Source organism: Lemur catta, chromosome 5, assembly GCF_020740605.2.
Source record: "Lemur catta isolate mLemCat1 chromosome 5, mLemCat1.pri, whole genome shotgun sequence".
Lineage (NCBI taxonomy): Eukaryota > Metazoa > Chordata > Mammalia > Primates > Lemuridae > Lemur > Lemur catta.
The window spans coordinates 78,815,946-78,825,482 of NC_059132.1; positions in this window are offsets into that span (position 1 = coordinate 78,815,946).

A 9,537-nucleotide genomic window follows, 5' to 3' on the forward strand; every position below is an offset into this window, starting at 1 on the left:
GCAATGCTTGACATTTGAAATAAACATTTTTCTATTGTTTTATTTGCAAGTGGTCCAATTAATTTTGCTTAGCTACAGTTTGGTCATAAATCAAGTGAGTTTAAAGACACTATCAAGTTGTTAGGTTCCCAGAGAAAATTTCCCGCTTTTAAAAAGGCCAGGAGATTTTACAAGTATGCCCCAGAATAATGTCTGAGTCTGTTTTTGATATGTCTCCCTATAAATAAAGACATATTTGTTAACACAAAGCATTTAATCTATGTAGATAAATGCTAATAGATTTTAAAAGCTTATATTAAAAAACAAATATCAGAACACATGAGATTCCATTATTAAATTGTTTGAGCTTACAGAAGTATTAGTCATAAATGAAGTCAGAAGGCCTTGAAAGTACCTTTTTAGATAGTTGCCCACTGATCAAATTCTATAAACTTAATATAAGTTTTTAGTTTTAAAATTATAAAAGCTGTCATAACCTTATATATTATGAATATTTTAAACATGTTTGAGTCACATGCAATGTAGTTTCATCCCACGGCCATCAATAAAAACAACTCTAATATATTATTTTCATATTCATTCCTCAGGTGGAATGGCTATTTTAAAATGCCCAGTCTGGATAAAATGTCATATTTCTGTAACTTTTGACTAAAGAGGATATATTTCTCTAGTTAATGCATTTAAAGGATCTATCTTTCCCTTCCTAAAATACTTTTTATTTCCATTAAAGCCCCCCCATTAGATTGATTTAAGGTTTTAATCAACTAAAAACATCCAATAGTTATTTTTAATATTTGTATTCTTGTTATTTCTGCAAGTAAGCCTTTGTGTAGCACTTGGCATTTTACACAGTTAAAACATTTTATTTATTGTATTTCACAGAAGGGAGGGAAAACTATAGGGTTCAACAGTAACCACTTGCATTGAACCTGGTGGCACGTGGTACCATGATATTCTTCACCAAATTTAGCTGTCCCTAATCACAAATTCTAAGATAATAAAATATAATTTTAGTGCATATCTCCTCATCAGGAATGTTGGAGGTGCATTTTAAGTTTTAATAATAAATGCTAGAATGACCAAATTGCAGACTAATTGTTTCCATATTGTACTTAAAATGAGTTTTTAAAAATGAACAAGAAATGACTATATATAATTAATGCTATTTATTGTACCTCTGGGCCTACTCTTCTAAAAATTGTAGCTTATCAATTTTTCTCTGTCAAGCTTGAACTTATGTAAATAATTGAAATAATGTAAAGTTATATTTTCATGTTTTTATAGATACGACATAACAAGAATACATAATGTAAGAGTATTTCAACTATGGATAATGTTGATTGGATAATGCACATTTCAGTTACAATCAGTAATCATAGTTTAATATCCATGTAACGGTGCATCAATATATTGCTATATAAATATGTCTGTGTGCATATAAGTGAAAAGTGGTCAAACAAGAGTGATGACAGCTGTCTAAAGGTTTTTTTATTCATTTTATATAAAAACTGTTATGGAAAGACCAAAATGTTTATGAACTATTCTTATGTAAATTTACAACTGTCCTTTACTGTACTTTTTTGTTTACAGTATAGTACCTTATTTTCTGCTGTGTTAAGTGGGTGTCAAACTCCAAGGAGACATACACTTTCTACAACTTCTATTGAAGATATTGGAATTTCCAATTTTTCATGTGTACTATGTCAGAAAATGCTTTTGATTTTATTTTTAAATCTAACATCGGATGGCTTTTTCTGAGTGTTGTAAAAACTTCAATCATACATAAAACATGTTCTTACAAAAGGCAAAGATCTTTATTTTTTTTGACTTACTAGTACTTCAAACCAATAATAATGAGAAACCAAAAGTGTATTTAACTTTATTCCCAAACAAACCCAACTGTTTCTACCAAAGGAGATCTTTGCTCAGTTTATATGTCAGCTAGGTACAAATTAATAGCATAGAAATAACTTTTTGTAAGCTAAAATGATTAACAATTCTGATATTCCATACCTACATCATTAAGTGTTTGGGGCATATGTAGAAACATAGGTATTAATTACATGACTCATTTTATGACTGATATACTCTGCTGCTAGAATATCATGCATTACTATCATCAGCCATCCCACGGTATGTTGTCAGTTCAGCTGCTGTGATAGTCATATTTAAGAGCAGAAAGTTAACTTCCTTTAAAAATTCCATGATTTGTTTCAAAAAATGTGTTCATTTATTGTTTTACTGAAAGACAGTATTAATGATAAACTAAAACTCTTGCCGTTTTGATTAAGTATCTTTACAAAGGTGATCATTTTCATATATAGGCAATCCTATTTATGTGTATTTTAAAATTATTAAGACATTTTAGTTTTCCAAAATTGCAAATTAATTTCTTTTAATTTTGTGGATCTTAATATATTTAATGTTTATTATGAGTATATTAATGTATCTGCTTAAAAACACAGTAATGTTAAGTTTCAAATCTGCAAGTACTCTAAATATTTTGGTGGTCCTGGTAGTAAATAGAGCAAATGAAGAAAAGCATTAACAATATAATAACCCTACAGGATGATTTCCAATACAATACCATGACAATACCATTAAAGAAACACTTGTTGAAATTAATTAGGACACAACACTATGTGATTTCTTCTCTTTCTTCCATCCCCTGTGTCAACATATTCCAGACGTACTGGTCTAGCAAATTTAAACAAATAAGTCAAGTTTCACTTTTACCTTAGAATGTACTTGTGGGTATTTAAACTTGTTTTCTGCTGGATAGAGTTGATTATGTATTGCTTTTTAAAAGCCCACTAGTCTGGCATGTAAAATGAAAAGTAATTCAGGCAGCTATTTTTTTTCCTTTAATTCAAATGATGTAAGTAGTTATTCTAAGTGAGTCACATAAATTGTCTATATTATAAATTTTAATTGATAGTGTATGATTATTAATAATGTTCTGTGAGCTCTGGAGAGTTTATTGGTTATCTTTCACAAATTTTATATGAACTCTCAACAAGCTTATTAGAGGAAATATCAGAATGATATAAATGCCCATTTAAAAATAGAGTACATTTTATGCAAGCAGTTCTAATATTTAAAATTGATTTATTTTAATCACCAACACAAAAGATGGGTAAGTATAAATGAGTCATCATGATATTCTGAATGGGAAATTGCAGATGCATTAAATGGTTTGTAAAAGTTGCATCATATTTAAAAAGGGGTGGGGGGGAGGGAGATTCATTCTCCTAATGTGTTGTTTTGCCTAGATAGACCACAACACTGGAAATTCTATTAGGTACTAATCAGTAACTTATATTTTCTCTATTTCTGTGTTTTGAAAGAACAAGTCATAGACAGCATATGGCACTCTAAGTACATGCATGTTCAAACATGTTTATATAAACTTGATGATAGTCAAACACAGAGACTAACACAAATGCCCTAAGAGCCAATGAATATAAGAAAGTACCCAGAGCAAATCTGGGTTGTAAGAATTTGTTTATGTGTCTTATATCCTGTCTCTATTCATTTCCTTCTTGCTTTACCATTTTGTATTCTCTTCTTGCCCTTAAGTACAACTGCCATTTTTCATATATTATACTTTAAATGGTATCTCGTTTTTAGTTTCATTTGCCTTGCTTTTTTCCATGCTATTCCATCTATTTCTGGCTTGTCTTTCATAAGAGATTTTGCTTTGAGGGCACTTAGAATGCAGTTCATTTTTGTCAAAGACAGGACTGACAGTTTCAGAGTCTTCCTAATAACTATAATAAATAACTGAGAATTTCTGGAGTGAAATAAAAATTTCCTGTTAAGCACTATTTCTGTATCACTCACATATTCTGACCTGATAATTGCAAATTTATTGTATTCCTCTATGTCTCACAATTTATAGAGTTTCTGTAGGAACTGAGAGGCTCTGATGAAGCAGGATGACTGAGAACTCAATTTTTAATGTTTGTTCATTAGAATTCCTTTCTAAAGCCACTTTACAACGAGCACAAGTCAATTTTCTATTTTAGTTCCACTCTCAAGCACTTCCAGATTATTTTTTTAATTGCCTTTTTTTCCCACTAGGTATAAATAAATTTTACTATTTCAGAGCCAAATTCCTTTTTGCATGAACTCGCTATTACTTCATTGGATATGCCTGAATTCACTGAATGAATTTGGTCATTTTTCTTTCTTTTTTTTCCTTTCAGGTTAATGTGCCAATTTCATTTTACTGTAAATTGGAATGTGGGGGAGTGGATTAAACTCTTGGGAGGGAGTCAAACCCAAGATTCTAGCTTTATCTTCCTTTTATCTCACGCCTCTCTTTGTCTCTGTCTCCTCAACTGGAATATTTGGATACTAGGACTGTCTCATTGGAATTATGAAAGGAAACTTGATATGACTATTAACGACAGAATGCAACATTATCTCTTTTTTAAAATATTGTTTGAAGAAATGGGTTCATGCATTGGAGTGCCACTTGGTGCAGAAAAAGTTTGGTATTGAGTTCGAAATTGGTTTCCTCATATCAAAACATTAGTAAAACAGTTATATCCTGTAACTTTCATTCATTAGTCCATTTGTTCCATCTAAAAATATTTATTGAATGTGTTCAGGTATAAATATATACTCAAGTAAGGGCTAAATTTAAAGTCTCTATTCTGAGGATTAAGTATTATATTTTCTTTAAAAGATGTAGATCTTTGATCTCATTCACATCAAAATAATATTATGATTATTTGGATTACTCTGTGACTATTTAGAGTTATATATTTCTGTCCAACAATTTTTAACTGAAGCCATTCAAACTTTAATTTAAAACATATGTCTCATAACATTAATCAGCAGTCTTCTTAAATATCAACTCATATTAATATTTTCCTCCCTCAGAAAAGTCTTAGATTATGTAAATTGTGCTTGTCTATAAATTTGTTATCCAATGAATATTTCCATCTCTATTCTCAAATCCCTTCACAAATACCAGAGTTTCGTAGTTCTAAATCTCTGCCACCTGTATAGGTTACATGTGTCTAGAATCTATGTCTTTATGTCTTTGGATAAAGTTAATTCAAATATCATTCAAAGTATTTTTGTATAGCAGCTAAACAGCATCTTATATTCAAACGTCAACAAAAATTAGAGAATATATATACACATATATTCAAAACAAGCTGGTAATTTCTCAACCAAGGACCAGTTACTAAAGATGCTTAAAATGAATATCACTATGTATCATTGTTTACTTGATTTTATTTAAATATTTACATTAAATCATATTTAAATTCAATGAAAGTAGTTTATTTCAGATGGGAAAGGTTTTAGGGGAATTTGAACTTCTACTGAATTTCCTGGAAAAATGAAAATGTATTTTGGATTTAGGAACAAATATAGCTATGATATTTCAATAATTATCACTCATTATATAGGTAAGGAAGTCCATCTGGTAAGCATCAGAATTGAAATCAATTACAAATTAATTGATGCATATTTTCCACTTATTTTTTATTTGCATTTTTATAAAGCAATTTAGAGGTTTTTAAATGTATAAATTACATTTTTTCCAGCTTCTTATGGTCAAGAATTTTGTGGTATAAAAAATCCTGTGCTTATTGGAATTTTATAATTTAGGCTGTTGGGTGCATTTGGCTCATTCCTAAAATCATTTTTGTGTAAATATTTACAGATTTCAAAGGAAATCATCTCATGAAAATGAATTTGCAAGTTTCTTGAAGCAATTAGGTAGAAAATGGAAATCTGTAGTATTATGAATTATATATTCTTGCTTTGCCTATTCCTTCTACCTCTTCACCCTTCTAAATTACACCCTGTTTGGTTGGTTTTCTCAACTGAGACAATAGTTTTATTGAAATCTAAGTCATGTGTTGCAATCACGTTATAGTTAATTTTACATAATTTCTAGATCATAGACATGTGGATTTTTGCACATCCTTCTTGCAAATATGTGCCTTATTTCACAGTGAGGGTTAATGTGGATGATCAGCATGTAGATGTCATCTTTATTTGAGGTTCTTTTTAAATCAAAATGCATTCTCGGATTTATAACTATATTTAGTCTGTATCTTAAAAGGCTTCTTAGTCTGTTTTATGTGCATAATCTTGTCAGCTATTTGTGTTAAAAAGATAAACTTGTCTTTGTTCATTTTTATTTAATGTTGTTTGTGTTTCTGTGTGTGTGTATGTTCATGTGCATATTAAAAAAATTCCACATTCTTTGTAGCATTTATTCTGACATTTTTTATAACATTGTTAACATAGATTCTGAGTTTTTAACTCAAAATTTAGATAAATTGTAATAAATTATTGTAGATATTTTAAAAGTTTTCAAAAGAAATTAAGTAATCATTTAGATTGGACATATAAGAGTCAAAGTAACTAAACTCAAACTCAAAATTATACCGTGCTGTTTTTATGTGAAATTTATTTTAAAGCGTTTGATTTTTCAAAATTAAATTTCCAAGATTTGTAGTTCATAATTAGCTATCAAAGAATCTTCACATGGGAAATATTTTAAGAGTTATGTTTATACTGTCTCATCTTTTGCATTTTCTTCATCAGAAAAACAATTTATGGGAAATAAAATCACACTTCAGTTTCAGAAATAATTTTCTGGAGATCAGAAAAAGGATATACCCCAAATATATAAATAACATTTTCTAATATCAAAGGATAATAAGTTATCCATAGAAGTTTCAAAGTGTTATGATCATCTTCCAGACACCAATTTTCCTGATGATTTACCTCCTGAGGCTTGGAGACCCTAACTCATTGGCCAACAATAAATAGCTAGTTAATGACAAGTCGGGATTATAACCAAGGTTTGATTTCTTATTTCAATTGCTTTCCTTTTTTTTTCCCTTCACCAGAGAAGATCTCTTTGTTCTCATATAAACAGCTATATATTAAGACATTAGGAATGTTCTATTCAGAGGGATACTTCCCCCCCCGCATAATTAATGTCTTACCTTTTGAATTAGGATGCCCCCTTGCAACTGAATTTGTATTCAGAAACTTTTCTTACTCTGAGTGGGATATAATATCATAGAAATGGCTGTAGAAACATCATGACAATTAATAGAAATATAATTTTAAATGTTACTGCGATATATAGTTTTAAAAATAAGTAGTGCCATTTATTTTATGTCTTAAATACTTAGGATGAAAACATAATTACTCATTCAGTCTAATAATTAGTAAAGAAAGATACATACTAAAACCTTTTGAAAAAGGTGGGATTATAAATACAAACACAGTTGTCATTATTACATATTAATTTGCTTCTAAAAATGTGAAAATATTTTGCAAATAAAAATATGAAGGCCTAAAGTCATAGATTGATTATGTAAAGTCAGATATGTATTTTACTGCTTTATTTTTTCAGATGTTTATAAAGATAGTGATTTTAGTTCTATTTGGTTTTAAAATGATAGTATCTTGGTTTGTAGTTTATATAAAACTTCTTCATATAAAAATTTAATATTATTCTACAGCAATGTGTAAATTTCAAAGCCCTTTCATGTTTGATTCATAGGTTTATAGTCATTATTCACACATCATATAATTCCTATTGCCATACTGTCTTTCCCAATACAATGGCACTACAAGAAAATATCTCATAAGCATAAAATTTATAGTATCTTGGAAAAACTTGCATGTTTTTACTATTTTACTTTCTCCACCTCTCTTATTTTTCCTATAATGTGCCTTATCCATCTGGCCAGCTCTCATTTACAGACATCGACATGACAATGATTGTTTGGTCTTTTAATTTCCCTTTCCTTATTATTAGATCCCACAAAATTTTTTTCCCATACAGAGTTTAGTAAAAGCCTCTTAAAAGCAAATAGCATGTAAAAGTTTTCGTTTCTTGTAACACTTCACCTATATATCCCACACCCACCTGCCCCAAGCAAAGCTGGTTAAATACTTTTTGTTGTTCAAATGCTGTATGTAGTGGAAATATCTCTAATATTGCAACGCCGCCATACTCTAGTGTTTTGCTTAAACATCTGTTTCCTTTATCAAAGTGCAAGCTTCATGAATCAGGGAATAAATATGTCTTATTCATCTTTAAGTACTTAATCGTTTTTGAAAATGATGATAACTTATAGCTACAAAGCACACATCAGGCGTTGCATTGTGAAGTACATACTATTGTTATGGTCCTCATTTTACAAATAGGGAATTTCAGGTAAAAAGGCACAGAGAGGTTAAATAACTTGCTCAAAGTCACACAGTAGGATGTAGGACAAGATTTTTCACTTGGGCATGATGATTGCAGAGTTAGTACTTGTACCTTAGTACCTTCACATGAGAAGAGATGGGTCACGATACAATGCCATGTGGTAAAAATGTGTTTTATAATAAAAATAAAAAAGTGAGTTAAGGGTTGGACCTACCAAACAGCCAGACAGGTGCCCAGGGCATAGTTTTATAACAAGCACTTATACATCACTGGAAAACATCACTGAATATATAAGGAAGTGGAGAAAAAGATGTTTAGTGAAGTCCCCGTGAGATAGTAGTAGGTGCAGTTGGGAAGATTAATAAGTCACTTAGGCTAGAGTGAGGTCTCTGACAGATGTGCTCCGGTAGTAACAGAGAACTGCTGACCTGCCGTCTGAAGAAAGTGTCTCGCATTAACTGTGTAGCTTTTGCTTTGCTGTTTAGAGCCAGGGTAGAATTGTTAAGAAAATACAGGCAAAATTCAACATGAATCATTCCCTTCTCCTCAGAAACTTTTTTATAGTGCATTATTTTTACATAGTGTTTTTTTTAAAAAAAAGTTACATTTTATGATCAGATTCCTAAAAAAGGAAAATCTTCTAACTAAATGGAATGTATCGTTTCAATTTCTTCTTAGCCACCTTCACTGACTAGACCTTCGCTATCTATAATATGAATATAGATTTTCCCAGGAGATATTTTTCCTTCCATCTCAACTCTTTTCAAATTAGACACACACACACACACACTCACACACTCACACTCCCTCTCTCTCTCTCTCTCTCTCTCTCTCTCTCTCTCTCCCTCTATCTCTATATATTTCTATCTCTATCTCTCCGGGGAAAGCCATTTTTTTTTTTTTTTTTGCTATGGATTTAATTGTCCTCTCTGTGCTGAGGTTTCCTCAGTTTCAGACCTGTATATTCAACTGTCCAGTGGAATTATTGTTACTAATATTAATATTATTAATAATGGTTGATGTTCATTGAAAAAAATCTGTCAGATGCCAGTCTCTATTTTGAACGTTTTACATATATCAACACTTTTAACACAGAAATAAAATTCAATTGATATTAGCATTATTTCCATCATATCTTAATGCAATAGAGGTACAAAGAGAAATAACTTGTCGTAAGTCTCAACTGCAGTTAGAGATCTCCATTGGCTCTTTAACATGAACAGACTTCAAATGGAATTCATTATCTTACCAGTAAAATTTTTCTCCTTCTGATAAGTCCCTTGTGGTTCCATTTGGCCCTTAGACTACCATTGTAAATGTGAACCTTCTTACAT